This window comes from Rattus rattus, chromosome 4, assembly GCF_011064425.1.
Source record: "Rattus rattus isolate New Zealand chromosome 4, Rrattus_CSIRO_v1, whole genome shotgun sequence".
Lineage (NCBI taxonomy): Eukaryota > Metazoa > Chordata > Mammalia > Rodentia > Muridae > Rattus > Rattus rattus.
In genome coordinates, this window is record NC_046157.1 from 9,175,266 (window position 1) to 9,202,971 (window position 27,706).

The 27,706-nt window shown below is 47.9% G+C and overlaps 1 protein-coding gene and 1 pseudogene across 1 annotated transcript in view; one reads left to right on the plus strand and one right to left on the minus strand.

Moving 5' to 3' along the window:
* The first annotated feature begins 2,052 nt into the window (after nt 1-2,052).
* Nucleotides 2,053-27,706, plus strand: part of Lpp (LIM domain containing preferred translocation partner in lipoma) — a 597,188-nt gene continuing 571,534 nt past the window's right edge. Inside the window, exon 1 of the mRNA XM_032900039.1 lies at nt 2,053-2,115. The gene's annotated coding sequence lies outside the window, so the exon portion shown is untranslated. The remainder of the gene's footprint in view (nt 2,116-27,706) is intronic.
* Nucleotides 14,280-14,346, minus strand: LOC116899798 (annotated as a pseudogene).

The following is a 27,706-nucleotide window of genomic DNA, read 5'->3' on the forward strand; positions in this document are numbered from 1 at the left end:
GGATGTTTTCCCCTATACGAACTAGTAGTAGCTCAGAGGGCACGGATCGGCTGAAATGCTTAGGGCAGAGCCAATGAATTGTGATCTTTGAGAAAGTCGGAACCCTAGGAGCTTGTTTCCCATCTTAAATCAGGCTCATTATAAAGAGAAACATATTTCATTAGTTTGTGGAATACACAGTTTTGATCTTCTCTGCTGCCGTATTCCTACTTTGGAATGTGTGTAAGCTGGAATATTTGGGAGGACAAAGAGGTTAAGCAGTTTGGCCCCGGAGGTGTTTGAATCTGAAGACTGCAGGAGAAGTGTTAAGTCCAAAGAGTATGGACTTTGACAGAAAGGGTCATCAAAATCTAACAGAGCTTCCCTGCACCTGTAGTTCACGGTGTACTTTCGGTCTGCATGACTGCGTTAGGCTGCAGAAGGTGAGTGCCCAAGCAGTGGTGGAAGGTCTTGAGAGTGGGGAGTTCAGGAGTTTGCTCAGACAGTCATGTTGGGCAGGTCACATCACCATATTTTCCTTAGATTCTACCCACCCAAAGACCGGGATGGGTGGTCGTGTTATTAGCATAGACTGAGGTTGCTGTTAGGGAGGCTGCTGTGAGGCGTTTCTTTTGTGTAGGTGCAGGATAGAAACACACACACACACACACACACACACACACACACACACACACACACACACACCAAATCTCTAGTTTTTGTTTAGCTTGTGACAGGGTCTATGTAAACCTCCCTTGTGCCTGGGATTAAAAGCCTTCACTACTGAGGGCCCAAGGGCTTCCAGTGTCTCCCAGCCTGAATCTTAACATAGTAAATGGGGCTCTCATCATAGCTCACTTTTACAAATATCAAAGACAAAATATCCGAACCCAACCTTCCAAGAACAGGCCTGTCTTTATTCAAACCAGTTCACCCAGTTGGTGTATTTTCTTTTTTAAGCTGTAAGAACAGAGCAAGCTTTCTGGTTTTCTGGCAGGGCAGGGTTGGGAAGCAAATCTTAAACTCCAAAGGTTCCTATCTTTGAACAAAGGACAGGAAGTTGCCCTGAAGCGCTCGAATGCCATTGTTTCTCAAGGCTTGTCAACCACAACCTTCCAGGAACTGGGGTTAGTCACTTCAGTGGGTGGTCAAGTCATCTGCCTAGGTCTAACTTGGGTCTGAGCTCACAGCTCCGGAGCCTGGGTCTTGCCTGGAGGCGGAAACCCAGCTAGGAGTAGAATACTGGCTTGGATCCTAAATATGCACGGTGCAGGACTGGGTCAGGTCCCAGCTTCGCAGCTTCGGAGCTCTCCCGTGTGAAGTGAACTGAAGTTGCTCTCCACCATCCCGTAGTTCTGTGTCCCGCTGGAGTCCTGGGCGGGGCTCACACAAGGCTCTTGGAGTGGGGGGTGGGGTGGGGTGTTCCATGGCAGGATCTCTTCGCTCAAGCTCAGCTTTCCAATCTGTCGTCTGCAGAACAGACCCGAGTTGTGCCGGTTCTCGACTTCCTCTTGCATCGCCTTCCTCTTCCTCCAGTGGAGGCTGATCCCTCTTTCCTCTTCCCATGCTCCCTACAACCCCCCCTCCCCGCGTCCCCTCCTCCAGGAAGTGCACTGCCCAGGGTCACCCACCTCGAGCCGCCGCTGCCCCCCGCGCCCCCTCCCCGTCCGGCTAGTGCGGCGGCCCGCGGGCACACGCCTCCCCATACCTTACATGGACAAATGCGTGCAGGCAAAGTCAGGAATTCAGGCCCCTGACGTCAGCCTCCAGCGCTCAGGGCACCGCACGGGAGACCGCGGGAAGGGGGTGGGGAGGAAGGAGGGGGAGAGCACCAACCAGCAGCCACTCCCGGCCTGCTGCCGAAGTTTCACTTTTTGTCTGTGGGTTCGCTCCCAGGGCCCGCTCGAGCTTTCCCGGGATAAGTCGCGTTAGCGGCGGGGAGAGCCGGCCGCTGCAAGGTAAGGGCCAGCAGCGGGGCCGGGCACGGAGAGGACGCGGGCTGGGCTACTCCGGCCGCTGCGGGCCGCGGGCCGGGCCGGGACAATGGGAGGGGGAGTGCCCGGCACCTCCTCCTCCGCCCGAGCCTCCGCCTCCAGCCGTCGCGGCCGCCGCTGCCCGGTCCACCTCCTCCCCCAGGTATTGTAGCAAAGGCTTCCTCCCGTAGTCTCGGCCCGCGGGCGCCGCTCGAACCCCCGACCCCCGGGGACCGGCCGCAGAGGGTGGCGGGGAGCGCGGGTAGCCCTGCTCCGCCCGGCCCGCCGCGGAAGTGCGGGTCCCCGGCCGGGAAGCGGGGTGCACGCCGTGGGGGAGGGGCGGCTGCGGGAGTCCCCGGCGCACCCCGACCCGGGCCTTTCTGGGCGCCCAGGGGGCGGGGCCGCGCCCGTCTGCTTCGAGCTTTCGTGGAATCCCAGTTGTCACCGCAGGAAGGGCCTAGGGATCCAGTGACTCGGAGTCTTCCCATTTTACAGTCAGGGCAGGCGAGGCAACGAGAGGCGGGCTTTCCTGGAAGTCATCCCTGGAAGGTGGAGCCAGGTTAATATCGGTGGCTCCGGACCCTTACTCACCTATTGCCTTTTTTTTTCCCCCTAAAAATTTAATTTATTAATTAATTTATCTTTTTGTAAGGGGTTGTGGAGTCCCCACTGTTTTTAAGCACTGTAGGTTACAGAGGCCAGACTTTGCCCTCTGGGAGTGCTCACTGGAATGCAGGGACCTAACCTGACTCAAAGGAGGAAGGGCCAAATCCTGGAGAGAAAGCAAAGACCTGTGTTTTTTTATTTATTTATTTTATTTATTTTGGAAGTTCGCGGAAAGACTTTCTTATGTTGATCTCCATGGGCCTGTGATCGACTTTTTTGAAGGGTAGGGAGTTTTCTTAAGAAAGGCAAGGCCTTTTTTGTCAGGGAGGCAACTGCAGACTAGAGAAGGCTAAATAAGGGTGGGGAGTGGACGGGAGTGGAACTTTGTTCCTGGCTTGGGGTGTGACTATGACCTGAGGCCGTATCAGTGGAGTTGTGGCTTGGCTACTTGGACAGGACAGTGTAAAATGTCTCTAGCCCTCTTTTTCTTTAGGAAGGGGGTGGTCACTGCTTCCCCTCCCCCACAAGGAAGTCCTGGCAAGACCTCTCTGTGACTCTCCTGTTCTATACACTCCCTTTGCAAATTTGCCACTGCAGTGAAACTTTCAAAGATGTTAGTGACTTAATGGTTCACTATCCCCTGCACAAGCCAATTTTCAGAAAAGCTTTAGGGGAAGGGCGAACATGCATAGGGCTACTATAAAATGAGTTAACTTCTCTCCAATGGACCCTTTCTTGGTTTTACAAACAGGGAAACAAACCCAGGTCCACAGAAGTTGAGTACTAGCCCTGTAGTCTCTGGCGGATTGAGGTGGGAGTGTTGGTGCAGAAACCTAGTAAGATACTTGCTTTCCCAAGAGTCTCCTGGAGATTCTCACCAGTGCCAAGGGGCAGTTAAAGAGGAAATTGTGTATCTTGTATTTAATCTTTGGAAGGCAGCCTGCAGAATGCAGAATCCAGTCTACTGAGGATTTGGTGTGGGAAGGGTAGGGGGTCCTGAGCTTGGGCAATGTCTTGCTTTTCCTATCCTGAACCCTCTCCTTCCTTTCTCCTCTCCCCACACCCCTTCCTGCAATTCCTTGTAAGCAGCTCTGGCCTGGAGTTGGGCATAGGCCGTGGGAGAGGAAGCCAAGTTCCTGAATTGATTGTTATGCTGGGATTGAGTACCACTCTTTGTGGAGGGGCATTCTCCTGTGTGAGGAGGTGATTCCTCTGAGAAAGGTAGATGTTTCCAGAGTGGGAGAGGAGACACATTCTGAAAGGCTTTAGGAATGCTGGGCCATCTAGTTTGCATATGACTTTTGAGGGGTTTGAGCAGGCAGGAACATGATTTAGAGAGTTGGCATGGAGAAGCAGCCTCCTGCTGCCCGGTTTCAGGGAGAGGTGATAATTTGGCTTAAGAAAATGATCATGGGCTGTTGTTTCATTTGCTTGGCATGTGTTGCTGAAGACCTATTATGCACCACCACTGTCAAATCTAAAAACCGTATGGCAGGTTCTTAATTTTATTGAGACTGACCTTACTAAGTAAGTTCTCAATCACACCTTTCTTAATGTTTTTATACCGCTGGAACGTGATTGCCTTTTCATTGAAGATGTTTCCTGGTTGAACAAGTTTTTGTTCTAAAGTGGATAATGACACACTTCTTATAGTCACTGTTTCTTTAAATTTGGTAAGAAAATTTGGTTGTCAGGCCCTTTAGGAATGTATAATGCTTTCGCATCTCGTAAAGATACTTTTCTACCAACTATTCTATGTGAATCCTTATCTCTATATGTAAATAATATTTCTCTGCGAGGTGAGCCTGGTCACAGGCCACCTCCATTTTCACCCTTTGCCTGGGGTTTCAGAGCTAGTTAGAGGTGTACACATAACTGCCAATTCCAAACTTGGGGTTCTTGGTGGGCATTCCGGTGTATTCCGGCTCTGGAGCTAGTATGGATTACTTGGGTTAGATTTGATTTCAGAACTATGGCTTATAGCGCTCGCTGATAGGAGAGGTTAAGCCAGGCTTGTAAGGGCTGATAAGAAACTAAAGAGTAACTTGGTGAACCAGAGGCTGTAGGTAGAAAAAGGAGCAGCCTCAGTGTGGAAAGGGAGCCTCAGGCCCACTCCTCGAGAGACTCTGAGTCAGTTCAATGCAGGGGGTACAAGAGGAGGCCGTCCTTCCTGTGTGGGAGGAGCATCAGGTGTGTGTGTGGACAGGGAGGAACATGGTGGGTGTGGTCAGTGTTTTGGCTACTCAGAGGGCCAGCCTCTGGGAAGTAAGCCGCCATATACGGGTCCTGTCTGAATTGGATCTCCAGGACGGAGAGACGTAAACGCAGGAAGTAAGGCCTACCAGACAAAGACGCTACTGTGTAGGTGCCCAGAGTAGGCTGCTTTATTCCGACTGTGTTTTTAAAGGGTCAGCGTGTTTGTGGAGGTTAGAGGACAACTTTGTGGAGTCTGTCGGGTTCCAGAAACTCAAAGCACCATGTTTGTACAGCAAGTGCCTTTTCCTACTGAGGCTTCTTGCGCGCTCTGAAGGACAGGACGATTTTTTCCCCCCCAGAGTATAGATTATATTTGTCTTACAGCTCCGGGGGGCCATTAATCTTTTGAGGTTCATGATTCATAGGAGAACAAGGCTGGGTGGGGCCTCTGGAACCTTCTCTGGGAGATAGAGTATTTGCCGAAGAGGCGGAAGGCACGGGGACACTTCTCCTTAAGTGTATGGGTGAATTTGAGACTTTAACCCAGCACAGTAAGGAGGGCCTCTGAGCTAGTTGTGTGCATTGGTGGGTGGGGACATTTCCTGGAATATGTCTTTGGAATGCAGCACTTTGCCTAACTAAACTCTTTAGAGGGAGGGGGAGGGAGGAGGGGATGGGGGAGGGGGAGGGAGAGGGAGAGGGAGCGGGAATGTTTGTTGCTGCTGCATGTGTGGAAGGTTGAACTTGGGTAGAAATCTGTTGGCCTGGAAGTACACACGAAGCACAGAACGTTCGGGTGAGCCGGAGAGAAGCAATGGGAAGTATATTGGGGGAATTCGCTGTCGCTGGCCCATGGCTTGGAAGAAATGGCTAATATGTTCTGACTGAAGATCCCAGGAGTGAGATTGGTCACTAGATGAGGGTTAAAGGCAATAAGGCCCAGAAGATAGCCAGAAAAGCTGAGGCCAGAGGATGTTTTTCTTCCCAGCCTTTCTAGGTAGCAATGTAATTTTGAAGCTTTGCTTTATCGTACGCTCAAGTCATTACCACACTGGTTGCCCAAAGTAGGGTTCACGATTGCTATAGTTTGGATGTTGTTTGTCTCTTGAGGATTCCGTTGAAGATTTGGTCCCCAAGTTTGTACACAGAGTGGGAGCTTTAGAGGTGAGGTCTAGTGGGTTGGTCTTTAGATCGCTATGGGAGTATCCTTCGAAGGGAGTCTCTTGAAACCCAACTTGAACAGTTGTGGAGATGTCAACCTGGCTTCCGATCGCTCTTTCTGTTGGCCGATGTTACTTTTCTCCTGTGGATGCTCCCACTTCTTTTATGGCATCGTCTTCCTGGCTTTCACCAGAGCAAGGGTGATATTTGGTGACATGATTTGAGTTTCTAGGGATCCTAAGTAACTCCTTTCTTCATAATGGTCCCCATTTTTAAGTATTATTAAGTTATATGAACTAAAGTTGGCCTGACGTGATGGCTGTCAGTCTCATTTTACAGACGAGGAAGTGAGTTTGGTGAGATAAGCCTGCAGAGCGAAGGGGCATGGTTAGTGCCGAGCTCTTGCCTGGACCTCGGTGTCGTCACTGGACTCTATTATCTGAGTGCATAAGCAAGAAATCTTGATGCGGGTAGTGTTTTCAGTGCACATGCGTTGGGATTGAGGATGCATGTTCGTGCGTCCGTTCACCTGGGGATGGGGTTGGGGAAGTGGCTTCTTGGGTCCATGCTGGTGTTACCACTGACCCTTCCCTTCTGCTAAGCCTGCCTTCTCCATAGCCAGACTGTGTGGAAATGGAGCCAGCAAGTTAGTGCTCCTTCCAACGTACCTCCCTCCCATTCCCCTAGAGTGACCTGGTTTCCATGTAGCCAGTAGAATGGCAGGCTGGGACAGTAAGAAAATGATAAAAAAAATATATCGGGGAGACTGTTTTTTTTGTCATTTCCCTCACCTTATGGCTCTCCCAGGGAATCCTGGGTGTTCTCGTATGGAAAAGTGCATCCTTCCTGTTGGTTCTTGCCCCTCCATGGGCTATGATCCTTCATAAATCTTTCTGGCTCTTGACTGAAAGGAATCATCGAGGCTCCCCTCTGTCACCTTCCTGCCTCAGGTGCACAGTTTTTATTTTATGGCTCAAGAGATGAAAGTCCTATGGCTGTGGTGGTAACGTACCCTGACAGGTGCAGCCGAAGAGAGTGTTTTATTTTGGGTAAATAAAGTACACAGGGACAGGAGCACGGCGAGGGAGCTGGCCACATTGTATCCACATTTGGTATGTAGAGAGGAGAGAGCGGGATTCTTGTGGTAGGTTGGTTCAGTTTAGGCTCCCAGCACATTCAATGGTACCACAGATTTTGGGTCAGTCTTTCCACCTCAGTGAGCCTAATGATGATAATTCCTCACAGGGTTCTTCAGAGGCTCGGTTCCTAGATTTCCTAGATCTCACCTACTTGACTGTTAACCATCCCAGGCTCCCTCTTGTCTTTCGTATTCTGAAGTAACTGTTCAGTAAGTCCACGGTGTTTAGAATGTAACAAGAGCCACTTCACAGGACAGAGTTGCTTTTCTCCCTCTTTTCTGAGACAGGTTGGCCTTGGCCTTGCACTCACTTAGCAGCTAAAGGTCGTCTTGCCCTCTTATCCACCTGCCTTGACCTCTCAGGTGCTGTGATCGCAGGGGTTTGCCACTAGGTCTGGATCTCTTCTTTCCCTTAAATGGACAATTCTAAACTTTCCTAACGCTGGGACGCCTTAATAAGGTCCTCCTGTGGCGGTGATTCCACAACCATAGATTTATTTTCAATACCGCTTCATAACTGTGATTTTCCTACGGTTACGCATTGCAGTGTAAATACCTGATATGCAAACACTGATCTCCAAAGGGGTCATGACCCAAAGATTAAGAACCACCGCTTTGAACTGTTTTTCATGGGCTACACGTGTAACTCAGTGGTAGAGCCTTTGAGGAATGTTTGCCAGACTTTGGGCACAATCCTCAGCAAGAAGAAAAGCTTCTGAAGTTTGCAAGGATGTCCGCATGTAGATGGTGGTATTCACGATGCCGGGAAGAGGGCCTGGCATGTGACAGCTACTCTGGAAACGTTGGCTGCCCGAAGAGGGGGCAGCGTTGTTAACTGCAACCACAGGATGTAGACACGGGGAAGGACCAGTGCTTTAGAGCCTGGAGCGTGCAGAGACCTGGGACTGAACTGAGTGTACCTGTATCAGGTGGCACTCACCAGTCAGGTCACAGGGTGAAGCCTCAGGTCTAGGAAAGAGTGGGGCTTGCTGGATTAGCCACGATAAAGGCTCATTACAGGGCACTTCCTCATGCACGCAGGTGGTTAGTGATCCTCGACTGCACCTCTGCCTCCTGGATGCATGCCTCTGTTTTCTCACCTGAAGTCGTAGCCGCGGGCTTTCGGAAACCTTATTCTCAAGGACAGAGGTCCACTTTGTGCCTTCAAGAGACTTCTAATTCCTTGTTCTTATTTAACCCTATCTACTCCATACTCCATATGGGAGTACATCGCTTACGTCTTGTGTGAAGTTCAATACACATGTCCTGCGTGATTACCACATGTGAGGCAGAAATCAGAGACCAAAGTAGGGCGGGCTGAGGGCCCAGTGCAGTGAGAAAGCAGCCGGTTGGAAGAGCAAGGAAGGCATGGCTGCTCGCCTGGAAGCCCGCTGAAGACGGGCAGTGAAGACCTCTGTGCTGCGTTTTGAGGAATGAATAGAGACTCTCATGATAGAAAGAAATATTCGGCAGGCGGTGGGGGGGGATTGACATGTCGATATTCTTTTCATTGGTGCGCTCGCGAATGCGTGCACACGTCTGTGTAGGGCAGAGGACAGAGGACAGCTTGGGAGACTCGATTCTGACCTTCTGTCGCGTCCACAGGATTTGAATTCGGGCTTGACAGCAGGTGCTTTTGCCAGCTTGAGCCATCTCACTGGCTCATAGGCAAAGGGGCTTAAAAATAGGTACCCAAGCCTGAGACCTGTGTGTGGAGCCATACAAGAGCCTGTTTACAGATCTCTGTGAGAGGTGGAACTGGTCAGGGAACTATAGATGGTAAAGCGCATGGGGTGAGCAGATGATTATGGTCGTTGGATCTGTGCTCTAGGCAGAGAGGGTAGCAGGTCAAGAGGTTGAGACTAGCATCTGGGACCCAGCCGAGGAGGCTAGTAAACTGTTCCAGGCTAGGGGAGACAGCCTTTAACTTAGGGAGGAGAGGGGAGGGGGGGGAGGGAAGTGGGAGAGGGAGGTTGATTGAGATTGATTGATTTCCTCGTAGTGGCTAATGAGTACTGTCAAATTGCTTAGTTCCTGCTCTCGTCACTAATTATTCGCCAAGTTCTCAGTCTTGGCTGAGAAAAACTATTTTCTGGACATGGCAGCTCATAGGCAGGAGAAGAACCCAGGCTGGCATTGAGGGCCAGCTTCCCAAATAAGTATGGGCTCAGGTTTTGGCAGTCAGCATTGTCCTTCTGACTTCACAGATGAGGGAACAGGAAAGCCACAGATTTCTCAGTAGCCCCTGGCCCTTGTTCCCAGGTAGGCCGTTCCTCCCAAGTTTTGCTACAGTTTGTTCTATAGGGGACCAAGAATACTTCCCCACTCCAGGGGTGGGGTCATAATGTGGAGATCATTGTGTTGTCTCAGGCTTGAAACTTTTCTTGGTACTTTGAAAACATTAGGATTAAGATGGTTCAGTTATAGTTGGTGTGGTTTGGGATTTATACGTCTTACTGCTGCTGATGCCTGCCATTGGCTCACGAGAACCCGAGTCCTTACTCTCTGCTAGCTTCCACAATTCTTGAGACGACCCCTGTCACCATCCTCATTATTCAAGTTTTATTTTATTTTATACCATTCTATTCTTTCAGCTATTCATTATGTAGCCTTAGCTGACCTGAAACTCCCTAAATGGTCCAGCAAGCTCTCCAACTTCCAGACATCCTCCTGCTTCCGCCTCCCTAGGGCTGAGATGACATGTGTAGGCCAGCACTCTGGGCTGATTTTTCCTTGTCTCTTTAAACCTGCATATCAGGACTCAGGTCTCCAAGCCCGTTGGTATCTCTTTGCCTTTAATAGCACTTGCCATGTGGGAAATGCATTTTATAATCATTTTTTATTACTTAGTGCCTAGTTGCAACTCAAGAGATATATTGGTGAGATCTGTCTTTCCTGGCAGAGAGTGGGCAAGAAGTCACGGGTGAAACCTTCCCACGGAGGCACAAGGCTTTGAGTGTCAGAGCGAGAGTTGGACTCATGCCCAAGACTTGTGTTTTTGCTCCTCAAGTTTTTCATGTGAACAGGAGATGGTTGTTGGGAACGGCCTTGCCTCAGATGCACGGGCAGGAAACCGTAATTTCACTGTGGCTTTTAGCAGCGTTAGCTGCCTGTGTGGGGCTTTGAAGGGTTAGCTGGAAAGTGACCGTGTGAATGCTGAGCCCAAAGGCCTGGGATCTAGTGGACTGTCGTTTTGACAGTGCCATTATCAGAGGCGTTTGGTGTAGGGAAAACAAAATGTTCAGTGAGCTTAGTTCAGTTCTGGAACACTCCTGAGCTTCAGTTAATAATAATGATATTACTTTATATATGTATATATATATACACACACACAGACACACACACAGACACACACACACACTTACTTTCTGACTCATTACTTTCAAGGTAATGAGTTTCAGATCTCACGATAAATCAGGATGCACTTGGAAGGATGCAAGAAATTCCCATGACGGTGCTTCATGAGCATCGATGGCGGATCTGTGCGGCCCCCTTTGCAGATAGCGAGGACCTAGATTTCCGTGGCACTGAGATCTGTGGGTGTGGTCCATTCAGAGTGCCCAGCATGGCATCTGGCACCTGTGGTGACGCTCTCCCCGATGTGAAGAGATGACATCTCGATGTCAGTGCCTCTATGATTGAGTTCACTTGTACCATTTAATAGGGGGACTTCATCTAGGCACGGCTCTGGGGCCTCTTGCTAGCAAGAGCACCACTGTTAGGAGGAGCATGCTTTTTAAGTGAGTGAGAGCTTCAGGCATTCTCAGGCATTTCCAGCTGTGCAGAGTGTTCAGGGAGCAGCTGGGCACTGTTTCTCCTTCCACCATGACTGCCTTGCTCTAGCGTGTTGTTTGTTTGTTTGTTTTGTTGTTGTTACGCTTGCATCTTTCTAGCCATAGGATTTTCTTCTCTAGCCACTGACTGTGAAATGGCCTCACCTCTCTCCCGGATAGCTTTCAGTTATTGAAATGGAAAGCTACAACTGATGGGTAGAGCCAGGCTTTCCACAGAATCTTATGTGACAGGCAAACTACAGGACCAGGCCAGGCCAGGCCAGGTCCCTTGGTGTCTCAGCAATCTCAGAATGCTGTGCCCTGTGTGTCTTGGTTGAGCAGTTCAGTCCCATCCTGCTGAGAGCTTTTTGGCTGAGGGGAGCCAGTTAGGTGCGTATGAAGTGCTTTCCGAGTAATAGCTGAGATTACAGCCTGGTGCCACCATGCCTTGCTAGAAATCAAAAGATTTCTGAGTTTAAGGTTTCAGCCTCGATTTCTTTGCATACGAAAACATCAGCAGTAGGGCTGGTGAGATGATTCACCAGGTAAAGCACTTGCGCTGACCTCTGCGTGTGTGCCATGGCATGCAAGCATGTGTGTGCACACAACCCAGTCGGTGGGTGGGTGAGTAAGTACATAAATAATAATCGTAATAAAATTAAAAGCAGATCTACCGCTGCCTCCTGGGCGAAGCAGCCATCGTGTCTGGCTGTCCTGTGTCTGCCTCTGTCCTTGCTCGCTTCTCAGCAGTGTTCTGATCTGAAGGATGAGTCACTTACAGGTGGTTGTACCTCCATGTGAAGCCCGAACGAGGCATTGTATGTGATGTGCATGATGCCGGACCCAAGCCAAGGGCTCAGCAGACAGATTGCTGTTTTGTCTCGGGTGTGGTTAGGGACTCACGGAACATGGTTGGATGATCTGCTTTTGGGAAGCCGGGATGTCGAGACTGCCACCACTTCGTTCATTCGGGATGATGAAGCATGTTACCTAGAGTGTGCGACAGTCCTCTGAGGGGCACAGAAGAGGCCTGCTGGGGCTGGAGCTTGTGCAGGAGCTTGCTGGGAGTGCCTGGGCTTGTTGAGACACTGGAGGATGGGAAGGCTTAGGTCTAGATGTGACAGGTGGCAGAAATTGCTCTCGCTACTAAGAGTTTGGAAAGATTGATTGTCTCTGTGTACTTTAGCTGGGTTCCTGGATCTGTTATTTTCCATGCTGTGGCCCATCTTGATAATGATCTCTAACTATGACTGTGGGAGCTCAGTGCTGTAATGAATAAAGTGCCAGGCGCTCACAGTGTTACCCACACTGACTGTTTCTAATGAATTTCCACTAAGTGCCACCTTGTGTACCTTCCAGGAAGAAAACAGTTTTGCTGGCACCTGGACCTTCTGTCTTGTTTGGTATGGAAAGGAATCAGTTTCAGGGACTATAGTAAGGTGTAGCCACCCAGAGATCAGGGTGTTCTCTGACTCATGGGAAAGGTAAACTCTGTGGTGACCAGACAGGTAAGTGGTACCTTTTCTTAGATTGAGGTGAAAAGGAGGTCAGCCTTCCAGTAGTTTGCCATTTCCCTCCCTTGCCTGGAGGTTAGCCAATTCACTTGAGAGGATTAATGTTGGCAGTTGACAGAACCCTACAGGTAGAATACATTTACTCATCAAGTTAGCCCATTCGTATATTCATCAGCACGTGGTGACTTTACAAATATGTGAGTATCTTAGTTGCTATGTTCAAACACGGTGACCAAAAGCAGCCTATGGAGGAACAGGTTCATCAGGTCACTGAGCAGGAAGGCAGGGCAGAAATTTGAGGCAGGAATTGAAGCAGACACTGTGGAGGACTGTTGCTTACTGGCTTGCTCAGTCTGCTTTCTTATGCAACTCAGAACCATTTTGTAGGGGTGATGTTTCCCTACTGTTAATGTACCCACCTAGTCAGTCACCTTTCAAGAAAATGCACCATAGACTTGCCTACAGGAAAACCTTAAATGTGCGTTTTTAATTAAAGCTTCTTCTTCCCAGGTATACCGAGGTTCATGCTGATAAAAACTACTAAGCACAGTAAATGCTACCATGGCTTAGGAAGGAATCCCGAGTGCTGGCCAAGCCCGAGATAACCATATAAGTTGTCAAGACAGTGTGCATGTGGGAGACGATGGCAGAAAGACCCTGAGTTCTATGTCCGCCTGGGCTACAGGAAGTTAGATCTCATGTTAGAAGAGAAAAGCACAATTCTGTGTAGCTAATACCTGCAGGCTGCGATTTGCTAGTGGCCAGCTCCAGGGCCCTTTACAGGGAGGCTCTACTGCTGGAAAGGATGTTACATTTGAGTGAGCATTGAAGTCGGAGTGGGAATTTAGTGAGCTGGGGAGGTGAGGGAATTTATAGGGGGAGGTAACATGGGCGGAGACCTTTAGTTGATGAACTGTATGATGTCTGGGGAAGTTGGGTTTATGGGTGTGGACTACAAAGCAGAGAGGCCATGTGGATGGTGGGTGCCAGCATAACTCTGGTAGGACTTTATTTTCCTCTTCCCAGGGTCTTAGAGAGGTGTTACTCACTGTTTTCTATTGCTACGGAGAGATTCCATGGCCAAGGCAGCTCATAAAAGCACACATCTAACTGGGGACTTGCTTATTTCAGAGAGTTCATCTCTGACCATCATGGTAGCAGACATGGTGCAGAGAACAATTGGGAGATCACATCTGATCCCACAAGTCTCAGAGGACATTGAGCCTGGCGTGGTCTCTTGAAACTTCAAAGCCTACAAGGTTATAACCCCCCCCAGTAGTGCCACCTCTTCTAATCCTTCCCAAAAGGTTCACCAAATGGGGATCAAGCGGTCAAACATATGGACCTGTGAGGTCCATTTTCACTCTAGCTGCCATAAAGGGTGACAAACTATTCTTAAGGACAATATCAACCCTTTGTTATCTTGTAAAGACCCTGGGAAACCTGTTCAGTGTGAACATGTATGGACTCTTTGGGAAATACTGACTTCTAGTCTTTGAAGAAATTGGACAATCTAGATTGAAATATTACAGTAAAAAATTCAGCCTCATTTGAAGTGTGCTCTAGAAGTATAGAGTGTTTTACAATTCTGATGGGTTTTTGTTGTTTGTTTTTGTTGTTGTTGTTGTTTTTACTTTCTGGGGAACTATACTATAAACATGCCAAGAACCAGCCTCAGGGGTAATGAGGAACAGGGTTGTTTGGGAGAAGCAAAAGAAATGATGTGAAGTCAAAGGATGGGGTGCAAGCTCACAGCCTTGTAGTCTGCTTGCGATGGCTCCCTAGGCAGCTCTCTGTGGATAGCTCTTGGCTCTGAAGTCTGCCTGAGACAGCTCTCTGCTAGAGACGATTCTGTCATGCTAGAATCAATTCTAAAAGCTCTCTGGATAGCTCACGAGTTTCCCAACCAAAGTCAGAAAAGCTGCTAGAAAAAAAAAATCTTGGATTTTTCTGACCAAAGTCAGAAATCCTGCTAGAAAAAAATTCTCAAAGAGCTGTGTTTGCTCTTCAGAGATCTCCAGACAGCTCAGCTCTTGCTAGGAAAAAAAAATTCCAAAAATAGAACTGGTCTGGTAGCCCATCTCATGCAGACCAAAGCTCAGTCTTTTATTTACATATCAATTCAATTTTTTACTTTAGGGTCCCTTTTGATTATCCCATGAATTAGCATTTTATGACCTTAGCCCCTTGATTCTTTTTTTTTTTCCTTAGGAGCTGGGGACTGAACCCAGGGCCTTGCGCTTGCTAGGCAAGTGCTCTACCACTGAGCTAAATCCCCAACCCCAGCCCCTTGATTCTTAGAAAAGGATAGCAAGTACACTTTTAAAAATGTGGCAAATGAATCCAGAGATCTGCCTGCCTTTGTAAGCACAAACAGTAAGCTTCCTTGGTGGGATCCAGATCTGAGATCACCATTCCCACCATGTGTGGATCTTAACTAGCTCTGTCCCAGGCTGACCTTTAGCTCAAGAATCTTTCTGCCTTTGTAGGCAAAAACAATAAACTTAGCAGGGTAGGTAACCATCACTCCCCAGTCTCTTTATCTCCTTCCTTAGTATTTTTCTGACAAACTGATTCAGAGTGCCGCTGCCTCTGCTCTTTAGGTCTGTGAAGCCCCTCATATAATTTATATCACATCCTTACATTTTGCATAGTTGAGAGATTCTGTTTACATATTTTCAAACTCATGTTTTCAGAGTTCTTTCCCACAGCCTTCAGGGCTATCCTGAAGGTCACAGCCTTTACCATCTTTGCTAAGGACATAGACACACCCATGCCTCTTGGACTCTTATTGTCTCTGATTATCATGGAGTTATTAACCTTGGCAGAGAGGACATTGTCTGATAACCTTGGGAGGGAGAGTAGTTCCTGATAATCTTGGCATGGAGAATATTTTCTAAAGGAGGAACATGAAGTAAAAAACATAAAACACACACACACACACACACACACACACACACACACACACACACACACACACACACACAAGCATTATGCCCAGCAACTGTCAACACTCACAAAGGCTCACACCCTGCTGACTCTTTTCCAGGGGTGGGAACGATGTCATGCCATCCCTTCCACATGGCCATGTAAGATTCGGTATGAATGTCTTCCTTCCTTCCTTCCTTCCTTCCTTCCTTCCTTCCTTCCTTCCTTCCTTCCTTCCTTCCTTGTTTCTTTTTCCTTTTTGGTGGATACTTGGGATCAAACCAAGGTTTCTTTGCTTAATGGACAAGCGCTTTACTACCGAGTTACTCTCCTAACCCTTGAACAGCAATGATTACAGAGGTTATTGTATCAGTGAAGCAGGAGACACTGGAGACGTTGGTATTATGGTATTAAATTTATCACCAAGTTGTATCTGCATAAAGAAAGCAGAGTCCCTATCCTTGTTTTCAGTCTTGTATATAATTCCTCCCTAGACCCTGTGCTTTGATGCACGCTCATTCTTTTTGTTTGTTTTGTTTTATCTTGTCTGGGTTTTCCTTATGTAGCCAGGCTACCCTTGAGCTTGTGATTTTCCTGTCTCAACCTCTTGAGTGCTGTGATTGTGTGAGACTTGCCACGTTCATTCCCAAATGAATAGAGTCTGTAGTAAAAGAGGACCACAACCAGAAAGATAATACATAATCCAAATAGGTTGGATTAATTGTGAACCCATTTGGGCATGTATTTTGGTGAACTAGAGGGACAGATGACATATTTTCCCATTAAATAAAATAGTCAATTTAGATTTAATAAGGTAGTTATCTTCAGGTAATAAAAATTCAACTAACTTGCCATAACTATCTTGTTTAAAGTCAATTAACAGCCGCATATCCCTTACTTGCTGGGTGAAATTTAATAGAACTTCAGTTAAGCATTTATTGCTTATTTAATTCAAAATTAAGTTAATCACCACAGTTAGTAACAACCACTGAGTATTTAATTAACATTCAGCAAACTATCTTATTAAGTCTAAATTAGCTACGGAAAGGTCTTGTTTATCCTTCTCTGTCTCCTTGTGCCCCTTCACCCACCTCTTGCCTCAGCTGCCCCTGAAGGGCACTTGACGTTCTCACCCCTTTCCTTTTCTTGTTTTCCATCTTCTTTCCTGTGAGACTTAACTTGCATAAAGGACCAGACAAGGCAGGGGTCTTTATGGGAACTTGTGGTTGACATAAAGCTTAGAAACTTTTCCATTTGATGCCTTTCCACCCTCCTTTTCAAGGATGACCGAGTGCCTCCTCTGTGTGAGCCATTCTTTTAAACACTAAGGAGGAAACAGTGAAGGTCGTCTTGACATTTTCATTTTTTTTTCCCATGTAATTCAGAGGAGCTGGTTCAGTTTATTTACCAGATAAGTATGGATGATAGTGAATAGGTACTCAGGGGAATCCAGACAGGCGTCTGTCCTTAAGGAGGACACACAGCCTAGCGTGGGAGCTGCTGCATAAGAAGGCGTCTTAGGATGAATGCTCGGAATCCTTGAGACTGTTTCCCAAACTACTAAGCTCGTCTCTGAAAGCAATGTGAGGGAGTCCAAGTCAAGTAGAATTAAGTGGCCTCCGAACTTTGCTGAATCTTTAGTAACCTTGCAAGAGGATTGTTTCCCAGTGAAAGTATTCCCTTTCTCCCTTTCCCAGCTCAGAATATTTCGAAGGGTTGGTGATTTGTTCGAGAAACTATTTAATCCCAATCCAGGGTTTCTTCCCTGCCTTTGGCCATTTACTTTCTGGAGAAAAGACTCACATAACGTTTATATTCACAATACCACCAGCACACGAGCTGGGCAGATACCTACCCTCTAGGCTATTAGAATCTACTTTCCTACAGATAACCCTGAGTTATTATTTACTGTGTTTCATCTGGGCTGCTCTTAACTCCAACTGGCCAATTCTCAGGGCCAGAGTTTCATGAACTTACCAAACCCATCGTGGCTTTTCCTCCTTCTTTCCCTTCTTTCCCTTCTTCCTCCCTCATGATCTCCTCCCACCTCCAGGCCCAGGAACCCTAAATCCCTCCTGTGTCTCTTCTGTGCGGCTGTTGGCAGGGTCTGGGTCTGTGACAGACTTCCCATGTTTACAAGCTTTTGTTGTGCAAACCTTGTTCCTTGACTTAAAACTGTTAGTTAAATAAAATTGGCGACAGCTAGTTACTGGAGGGATTAGAGGTATGTGGGGTTTGAGTGACCTGGTTGGGGGTGGAGAAGTGAGAGGAGAGAGGAGAGACCAGGAGGAAGCTACCATGAGGGGAGATGGTCAATGAGCACATGGCCAGGAGAAGCACCAAGTATCTGGGGCACACTGCTGGGGAGGTAGCCAGGCCAGCAGTTAGAAGAGTAAAATAGGGGTTGATCCCCCAGTGATTGTCAAAGTCAAATAAAATAGCCAGAGTCTGAGTCTCGTTTGTTTGTAAGCTAGTTGGGGGATACGCTTAACTTGGTTGTGCTACAGTGATTTAGTTCGCCTTAGTAAACTGATTTGAGTTATGGTACCCGTCTCTCAGCTCTCCTAGCCAAGGAGGATTGGGCCTTCACTCTAGTAGCGGTGATGGAGGATGAGATGTGTTCCGGATGATGTCTGACTTCAGATGCTGGAGTGAACTACCATCAGGTTTTCTTCTGGGTGAGAGGTGGGTCTTAACAGACTGACCGTGTAGGCAGAATAACTTACAGGGAGCCCAATAGTCATCAAGCTGCCTGGGTAGAGATCCCCAACACGGTGACATACCTCACACTAGTTCTTATCACAGCCGGAATCTGGGTGGCAAGAGGCGGGAAACTATTTGGTACCTAACTCTCTGGTCACGGCCGGTTTCCTTCCAGCTGAGCAACCGCCATGGGCAGAAGTGATCTCTCCGTCTTCTGCAAGGCGGAGTTCTGATGCCCTGCCTGGGCAGAGCCTCATCCTTGCGAACCTGTAACCTGGCTTAAGTGTCAGCCTTGACTCCTGGGTGGGCACCTTCATTCTTCACGCTTATAGGTCACTTTTCCTTTATTCTGTTACGTAGCAAGCGCTTCCCCCATTTTTTCTGCCCTCCCAGCTTTTCTTATTCTGGTGAGTCATGTGTATTTGTGTGACCGTTTTTTATTTGAGTCCAGCTCTTCTTTCCTATATTCTGTCTTACACCTCACCGCAAATCTACCGGCGTTCTTTCTGGTAGAAGCCAGCAGATGGGAAGCGCTAGATGGAACGGAGATAATCTACAAAATGCGGTCCACCACAGCTCTGAAGATGTGGCCCCAGGTTGCATCTGCTCAGTCCCCGCAATGCTCTTCTAGTTTCCGCACCTGTATCGAAACAGGTGTGGCAGAAGGACCTGGGAGACTTTTTCCCTCGTTCTATTTTAGGGTATGAATATTCCCTTATCCGAGCCTGTTTACCTATCAATGAAATGTCACCATTAGGCATGATGCGTTGAAGTCTGGTGTAAGTAGAAAGGGCACGTTTCGAGAAGAAATTGCTAAGCTTTAACGTTTACTAAGCCAGGCTGCAGTAAGCCTGCGTTCACTGTGTCGGCATTCCGAGGGAACTTGGGTTGTGAGCACTGCTGCGTGTCCACACACGGCAGGCGGTCAGTGCATGGTTTCCACACTGCAGCGAGGTCTCCTGCACTCCAGCTTCTAGATTTCTTTTCTTTATGTTGCTTTTTATACACCTGCCCCAACTTTTCTTGTCTTCTGTGCTCTCAGTCTCTTTGTTCCTTCCTCCGGCTTCTCTCCACGGCCGATATCTGCTTGGGAACCTTGTAAAGACAAATGGCTGCAATTTGGGGTCAGCCCGAAGGAGGTTTCGGATGTGGCCAGCCACTGGTCCTTCTGAGGGATTGTCAGCTCTTCAGAACCGTTATTTATTGAGCACCATTGTTCAGTGAGGGAGGCCGGTATTGTGCCTTGATTATCTTATAGTGGAGGTAAGGAGAAAGCTTTTCTTTTTCAGATTGATTGAGATATTGTTAGGTGCCCCAGTGTCCTATGACTGTCCCCCCTCCCAACCCCAGACACAGGGTTTCTCTGTGGAGCCTTGACTGCTCTGTAACTCACTTCATAGTCCAGGCTGGCCTCCAACTCACAGGTCCACCTGCCTCTGCCTCCTGCATGCCGGGATTAAAGGTGTGCACTACCACACCACGCATGCTCCTACTGACTCTTCAGTAGCTAGCATTGCAAACCCTGGAATAGCAAACCATTGCTTTGCCATCTTCTAGAACTGACAGTTCAGAAATGCAGCACCATCAGGGAGCAGGCTGGAGGTCACACTGTTCACTCGAATACAAGTTTTCTAGAACAGTGTGCCAGGAAAGGCGGTGTTCAGGACAGGCTCATAGGGTGTGCTTAGATGTGAAAGGCCATTCGTTGATGATGCAGTAAGGTCTGGTTCTCCAGTGAGATTTTCACCGCCTTAAGAAGCTTCTTGCTGAGTCTGAATCTTAAGTGCAGTCGTTCCGTTTCGTTTCTCGTGATGAGTTTTCATTAGATCCACACAGGCCAGCCACGTGAAGGTTCTGGAGGTGTTTGGAAAACGTTGGTTTATCATGTATTGTGGAGGAGCAGGGGTTTCCTGAGCGAATCTGCCTAGATTTGCATCTGGCTCTTTACAAGTGTCTCCGCTTGCTACTTTGTCCCTTTAGGTCTCTGCTCTTTAATCCATCTGTCTAAAAAACGTGTCTCACACGGTTGACAGGGCAAGGGAGTTCATGCCTGTTAGGCACCATTGCTGTGTCTTGTCCTGGCAATTTGGAAAACACAAGAGCCTGCCTAGATGAATGGGGATCCTCTGTCGTTATTGTTCTCTCAGCAAATAAACTTACAGTTTTGTGGACAGGAAAACCTCGAGCCCTGTAGAGTGTATTTCCACACACTACAGCCCAGTGTTCCACAGTTTTGACATCTTACGCTGTTACCGGGTGTTCGTCAACACGAAGGCTGACAGCAGTACCCTCCTGGGAACACATTCTATACTCACTCTGTGTTGACTTCACCGGGTTCTGCGTGAACTTCCTCCCCCTATCCAAGATCCAGTCCTGGGTACCATTCTACATGCACTTCTCACCTCTCCCCAGTCAAGAGCGGCGGTTTTAATGCTTTCATTTTCTATGCTATTCAAAAGAAGATGCTTTATGGGAAAGTCTGGTGCAGCCTGTGATGTGGAGTGAGTAAAGTGGGCTGGTTAAGGATGGAGTGGGATGGGACCTAGTTTGAAGGCAGCCCATGCCCTTACTTTCAGAGGGAAGAGAGACCCTAGGGAGTCAACAGGAAGGCTCCAGACATTCCCTGAGTCCTGCTATTGAAGGAAGGAGTGAACAACACCCCAGATATCCCAGATTCTTCATTTGGATTCAGTCTCGTGACCCTCTTCCTCCTAATCTTTGAAATGGGCATAGTGACCTTCAATGACTTAAAGGATTGACCTTTACAGAACAACAGTTTTACTTTGTGAGTTGTTTATATCAGCAGCAGCTCAGAACACATTGCGTTCTCAAGCCATGTTTGCAAGAGGAGCCCTGCAAAGTGGGAACCGCCCCTAGAATTTAATTCAAGAAGACCGGGGGAAGTAGATGAAAAAAAAAAAACCAGGAATGCTCATTCATAAGGAAGTCTGTGCTGCATGGAGTGGAACCAGCATTGGAGCTGCTGATAAGCAGGATGTACTGTCTGTTTTATTCCTGGAGGCTTTTATCATACAATACAACCTTATGTGGCAGCCTGATTTTCACACAAATTGGATCCCAAAACTTCTTACAGGAATTAAAAATACAAACTCGTGGGCAGTATGTGTTTTATAAATTACACAAAACAGAAGTGTAAAAGACATGGCGTAGTAAGAACAGGGGAGCCTGCGGATGGGCACTAACTGGCACCTAGGGGAAGGCAGGGAGGAGGCAGCAGCCGTGGCATGGGAGCCAGGAAGCCTTGTCAGGCAGCAGATACACAGCACTGTCCTCAGTGCCAGCAGGATTAGAGGAGGGGGCCTGCAGAGGGGAGTGGGCTAGGGGTGGGCAGAAGCTGAACTCCTGGGCAGCAAGTCCTCTGAGTCTTTCTTGTCTTGCTGGTGAATGGAGCTGGCTGACACAGAACTTCTGTGCCCTGCCTCTCTCATTTTACCTTTGTCCCAGCAGACCCTTGTTTTGGATTGCCCTTCCCCTTTGTCACTGCTCTGAACCCAAACTGATCTTCAGGGTTCAGTATGGTAATACCATCTCCATGAAGCAAGCCACGATCCTGTGTATCTCCCCAACACAGGAATTAATCCTTTCCTACCCACCATGACCTTTTTCTTTACCCCTGAGTGCTGCTTTTATTGTAGTTGCCCCTTGGCTTGACTCGGTTGTGGCTTTTCCGTTCTTTAGAGTGTTCGTTCCTGCCTGGAGTGAGGCAGATAAATAGTAGATACTTGAAGAACGGATGTATGTGTGCCTGCATGGGTGTAGGGGTTGGTTTTATGTTACGCGTATTAAATTCAAACCTAGTTCGTCTAGGCTAGGGTTTTAACTTCTCCATATCTACCTCTTCTCATAACACAGTAGCAGTTCATTCATTCACTCATTCATTTGTTCATTTATTCGTTGGTAATTCATTTATTCCATGGTAATTTTAGGTACTAGGTCAAGAGTTGTGGGACTTAACAGTCCATAGTGCTTTTTGGTATAGTATCATACTTTTAAGCTTTGTCTAGATTGTTCTATTCTTCTTTTGTTTATTTTTGTAATTATTACAAAGCCCAGTCTGGCCTTGAAATCCTGATCTTCCTGCCTCCTTCTCCCTAACGTGAGCTTTACAGGAGGACAGTGCATGTCCTCCTTGGGTTATTTTATTGTTTTGATATCAAACAAGAAATGATTTGTTACACATGTATCTCTGGCATAAATGCTCTAACCCATTCCAGTGAGTTTGTATTAAAAAAAAGAAACCACTTGGTTCACAAAGGTCTATTTTTAAGATTTTAGAGTCATAATTCTTTATTGACTTACCCCAGGAATAATCTCCCTTACAGTTTTTTTTTAAGCTTGTGCCTGATGCCCATGTTTAAAAGGCTGATCCTTCTTCTTCATGTTTTGATTTTTCTTTTTAAGTACAGAGACAGATATGTACTGCTGAGGTGGTAAGTGGAATAAAGTTCCCTGGAGGGAATTGACTCTGTCTTCTGGTCCTCCATATCAATCACAGGAGGAAGCTGTCAGACTCAATCACATGAACTACCCAGCTGACTTACAAGTCAGAGTGGAGGGAATGTGTGTGTGTGTGTGTGTGTGTGTGTGTGTGTTTATGTCTATATGTATGTGTGATGCGCGCGCGTGTGTGTGATATGTGTATGTCATTGTATGTGTGATGTATGTGATGTATGTGATATGTATGTGTGCTGTGGTGTGTGGTGTATGCGTATGGTGCGTGTGTGATGTGTTTGTGTGATGTATGTATGTAAGTGTGTACGTGTACATATGTCTGTGGGAGTGCGGGGATGGTGGTGGTGCCAGGCCATGTAAGGAAGCTTTAGGTACTTTGAATGGTAGAACTGTTCTCTACCAGTGGTTCTCAGGGTAGGAAATCAGTCACTGGTAGATTTGCTGGCTCTCCCTACCTCCCCAGAGGCTTTAACAATACAATTAGGATTTTATATATTTGGATTTCTAAGAAGGTCATGGGCACTGCCAATGCTGAAGAGAACTGCTTCTGGTTGAATCCAGCTTCTGGTCCTTCCCCTTTTGTTATTAAAAATGAATAGATGGAGAGACTAGACTCTGAAGTTTTGTGGGAAGCACTGGCTTGCCAGGTCAGTTAGAGTCAAACCACAAGGGCTGACTCTAGACCTACTTTACCAGCAATAGTCAAGCAGTGATACCAATCCTACCTCTAATCAGAGTCAAGTCAGTTTTATTAACTTTACCTGGCCTGGTTGTCTTTTCAGGCCCTTCTGTTTGGTCCTCTCCAGCTAAGTGTTCACATGGATTTACCCAGTATTTATTGACCACTGGTATGCATTTGGGTTTGTGTTTGGACTTGAGGTTATATAGCACAGATTATCTAGCCGCGATTACGGGTCAAAATATTAGTAATTAGTTTCACAATTTCTAACTTGACAGCAAAGGTAGCCTTCCCCTCTCATGGTTATAAATGGAGGCCTAGGCAGGTTCTGTCCCTTACTGAGCACCTCCTTCTGTACAGGTGGTTTCCTAGAAGATGGAGCTGGAGGAGGCAGCTAGGATTTAATGCAATCCGCACAAAGTTAGGAATTCGGAGAGCTGGGATTGAGCTCAGGGGTGGCCCTAGATAAGTAATTTGAAGTGGGCAAACATAGAGACCAGACAGTAGAACAGTAAGCAAGGTGCAGGATAGGAAATGGTGGGGAGAAGTAGGAATCTTGACCATTTGACCCTTAGCTTTTGAATGGCTGAACTGTCTCTGAAGTTCGAGAAGTATTACCAGATCCTGAGTACCACATTGATGTGGAATTACTCAGGTACAGAAGAATCCTGGTAGAAGGCCTGGGTACCTAAAGATTGGCAGCCAGATCTAGAGGTCATCCACTGACAAGTGAGTGGGTAGCCCAGCCCAGGGAGAGGTTTGGTCCAAATTCAAGAGAGGAAGTCTCTCTTCCATGGCAAGGCTGCTGCCAGAGAGGGAAGGCTCCTTGGTGTAGGTGATATTGTCTGTGCACTGTAATGGAAGCAGCTGCTGGAGCCTGGGACCATGAGAAACATCCCTGGTTCTGAGTCCTAGACTGCGTTGGTGGGTAACAGGAAGTTAGGTGGTTCAGACCCATTCTGACTTTGGCACCTTGATTTCTGAGAGCCTGGGCTACTTCGTGTTTGCCCACCTCACAGAAACTAGAGATTCCTGAATGTGAGACTGTAGGCATGTCTCTGGGTCATTTTCTTGAGTGATAATTGATGCACGAGGGCCTAGCCCACTGTGGGTGGTGCCGTCCTGCAGGTGCTTATGGGGTATATAAGAGAGGTGGCTGACCATGAGTTCCTGTGCAGTCTAGTAAGCAGCGTCCCTCCATGGTTCTGGCCTCCAGTCTCCTGTTTTCATCTCCTGCCCTGACTTCTCCCAGTGACCAAGTCTAGTCTGGGAGATATAGTAAACCTTTTCCTCCTCAGTTGGCTGTGGTTACTGATTATCACAGCAGCCGAGAAACTGAGTAGAACATCACCTGTATCGCTGAGGGGATTGGGCTAGAAAGACTGGCCGTGACTGCTGTGTCTTTTGTGAGGGATTCAGGAGCCAAGGGAGGCCCCTAAGTTAGCTAGAAGTTGGGAATACCAAGGAACCCAGAGTTTTGCTGTTCCAGGAACTTCGACTTTCTCGTGTGTCAAGTGGGTGTGTGGTGATAGCGGTTGTGTTGATGGTGACACTGTTTGGGCTGACGATTGAAGAACTTGGCTGTGAAGGCACGTCATGTTCGTTAAACCTTAGAGCTGTCCAACTGAGTGCATGTACGAGAGAGCGGGGGAGGATTGTGGGATGGACAGAAGGAGCTCTGCAGGGGACTCTAGAACATCTCTCTGGAGAGGACTTTGGTGGCTGCTGTCTAAGATGGGACAGTGGCTCTGGGATCCTGACTGTGGACTCTGGTGGCATCGTTGGGTCCATGAGGAGCTCTGGCCCATTGGTATGAAGTCTTTCTTTCATTCTTGTCCATATCTTTGCTGCATGGATGGACCCGAGAGACCCAAAAGGCAACACTGGGTTTATAAGTGTGAGAAGCATGTAACTGTTGTGGTCTCACTCCAGTAGGGTGTCTGTCGGGCCGTGAGGGAGCCCCTGGGGTTTCCAGGTGCTCTTGTTATATCCAGGCCTTAGTGACTCCAGACCTTGGTGAGTCACCTGACTTCATAGGTCAGGGGAATGATGCCCACTGGGAACCTGGCTCTCGTCAAAGTCACTTCAGGGCATAGGAATTGACCCTGGAAGCACCATTTTCGTTTGTCCTTCCTAGTCTTTGGCTGGGACTCTGATAGGCTGGAGGTCTGTCTCTCCCCTTTTCTCTGTTGCCAGGAGCTACCCCGCCCTGCACCTTGTTGGTAGTTGGCCGCTCACTTTCCCACGGTGTTGGAATCTTTCTTTTCTGAAGTCACAACGGAAGGCAACATCATCTTTTCCCACAGTGTTTGTCTTCTGCCCCCATTGCTTTTCCTTGTGACACTGTATCCCTAGCCACCTTTAAGTCTCTGGTGCCCTTGACTGTCGGTCACACTGTTGGCTAATCAGCGTGGGAAGCTAACAGGGGTTTCTATTTTTATTTTCTTTTAAAGACTAACAGTCTACCTGTTGAACAGTAAGGACACTTGTCAGCCTCACCTTTCTTGTCTGTCACTCTAGAGACCCAGGACAGACATAAAGAGTGTCATTGCTGCCTGGGTAGGAGGTCGTGTTTAGCACAGGGAACAGACGTGCAAGCAGAATTGGGCCGGCGTTGAGGTACTGTTATATGGTTGTGTACATGCAGTACGTGGAAGGAGTTGCCCAGTAGTTGAGAGAGTCCATGCCTATGGTCGCTTAGTGGTGGCGTGGACGTGTGACATTAGGCCAGGGTGAGGTAGAGATACTGAGACCGATTGCGATTTTGAGAACTCTGATGTGGATCCTCATTATTCAGACCTTCCTCCTTTCCTAATGGCCGTCGGAGCACGACACCCCGTTGGATTTGCCCCCGCCCCCCCCCCCCCCACGGGCACACTCAGTCTTCAGGAGTCACTTGCTGCAGTATTGTCTCACTGTAGCCTCTGTGTTCAGCTTTTTCCGTTTCACGGCAGCCCCTGTCAGCTCTGTTCCTCCTTGCAGGCAGGCCCCTGTTCTCCCCTCTCCGGTTTTCCCCCTTCATCCCCCTTCTCTGGCCTGGGAAGGTTGTGTACATCCACTTTGCCGTGGTTCCCTAGGAATCCGGAGCCCCTCCCCGCTGGGTACTCACCGTGGGCCACTCTTGTTTGCCTGGTACATTTTCTGCCCTTAGAGTTTCCCTTGCTCTGCATTTCCATTTAAAGCCCTCTTGAGAGGCCCGGGCGTCTCCTGCCAGCAGCGTTCCTTCTGCCTTACTGGAACCCCTCTTCGTATCCTGCTAGGAATCCAGTCACGAGTGGGCCTCAGCAGACTCTTCCTCAGCCTCCTGTCTCCACCAAGACTGCGCCCTCCGACTGTGAGAAGTGACATGGTGACTTCATTTCACCTCACAGAGACCAGCGATTCCTTCCTAGCGTCTTCCCTGCTCCACTGGGGGGACCTTTCCCTCCTCTGCTTGTCCTGGTTCTGCCTTGATTCTCCAGCTGGATTATGACCCCCCTCAGATAGTCTCCTCTATAGCAATCACACGTTACCAAGCGCTGTCAGGAGGAAGCCAGAATGGTCTTTCAGACATGGTTGGCCAATAATACGTTTACTTCCAGACACAAGTCTATGTATGGCCTTGTCAGAAGAGAATTCAGGGGAACCATTTGTGAGTGGAAATGGGCCCAAGACACTTAGTTCTCTTCAGCCCTGCCCAGTGTTCTCAGTTCTGCTGTGATTAAGGGCACTTTAGAAACCTGTTCTCTTTGAGCTTCTAGCTGGCTTCCTGCCTTCGGCCTCACCGTCTTGCTTGTCTCTGGTCAGATACTACACTAGGCATAGCTTAGTTCTACCCTCTTCTGACCTTGCCCTGGTGCCCAAGATTTCCTCTTGCCCTTGGCACCTGTGCACCTGCTTTGCTCCCCACCCCCATCCCCGAAAAGGCATCTCTTGTTCAATTGTCTTATGTGTGTGTATTCCCATGGTGCCTTGCAGGCCCAAGGGACTGCCCCTTCCTTCTGTCTAGTAAATGCCTGCTCACCCCTCAAAGCACAGCGCAGATCTAACTCCCCCCAGGAAAGAGCGAAGGCAGAAACAAACCCAAGAAGGTTTGTTATGCATCGTATTTTTCTGTAATAAAAGTAGTGCCACATGCTCATAATAGAAAAATTAAAAAGCAAAACCATGTAAAAGAAGTGAAAATCGCTCATAAATCCATGTTTTAAAGACAAGCACTGTTTATGTTTTTAATACTGTTTTGTGAGTCGTTTTTATTACATTTTATGCACCTGTGTTATACTGACTTCAGTCTTACCGAGTACATGATTTTACCTTCTCGTGACACGAAGGGGCCTTCATACGTGTGATGATTGCAGATTTTGCCTTCATAAGAGAACATGGCTATTTGTTTGGTACCACTGAACAGCACTGTCATAAACTCCGGTGTTAAGTTATTACCTGTGGCGTGTGTTTTCTAAGCTAGATTATTAGGAGGTGCACTTAATCACATGAAGGTCAAGAGCTGTCCTGACCCTTAATTTCAAGAGAAATTTGTGGTCACCAGGCAAAGTCCGAAACATCTGGGAATGTACCAGAGGAAAATAAAAACCACCTGTGGCTAC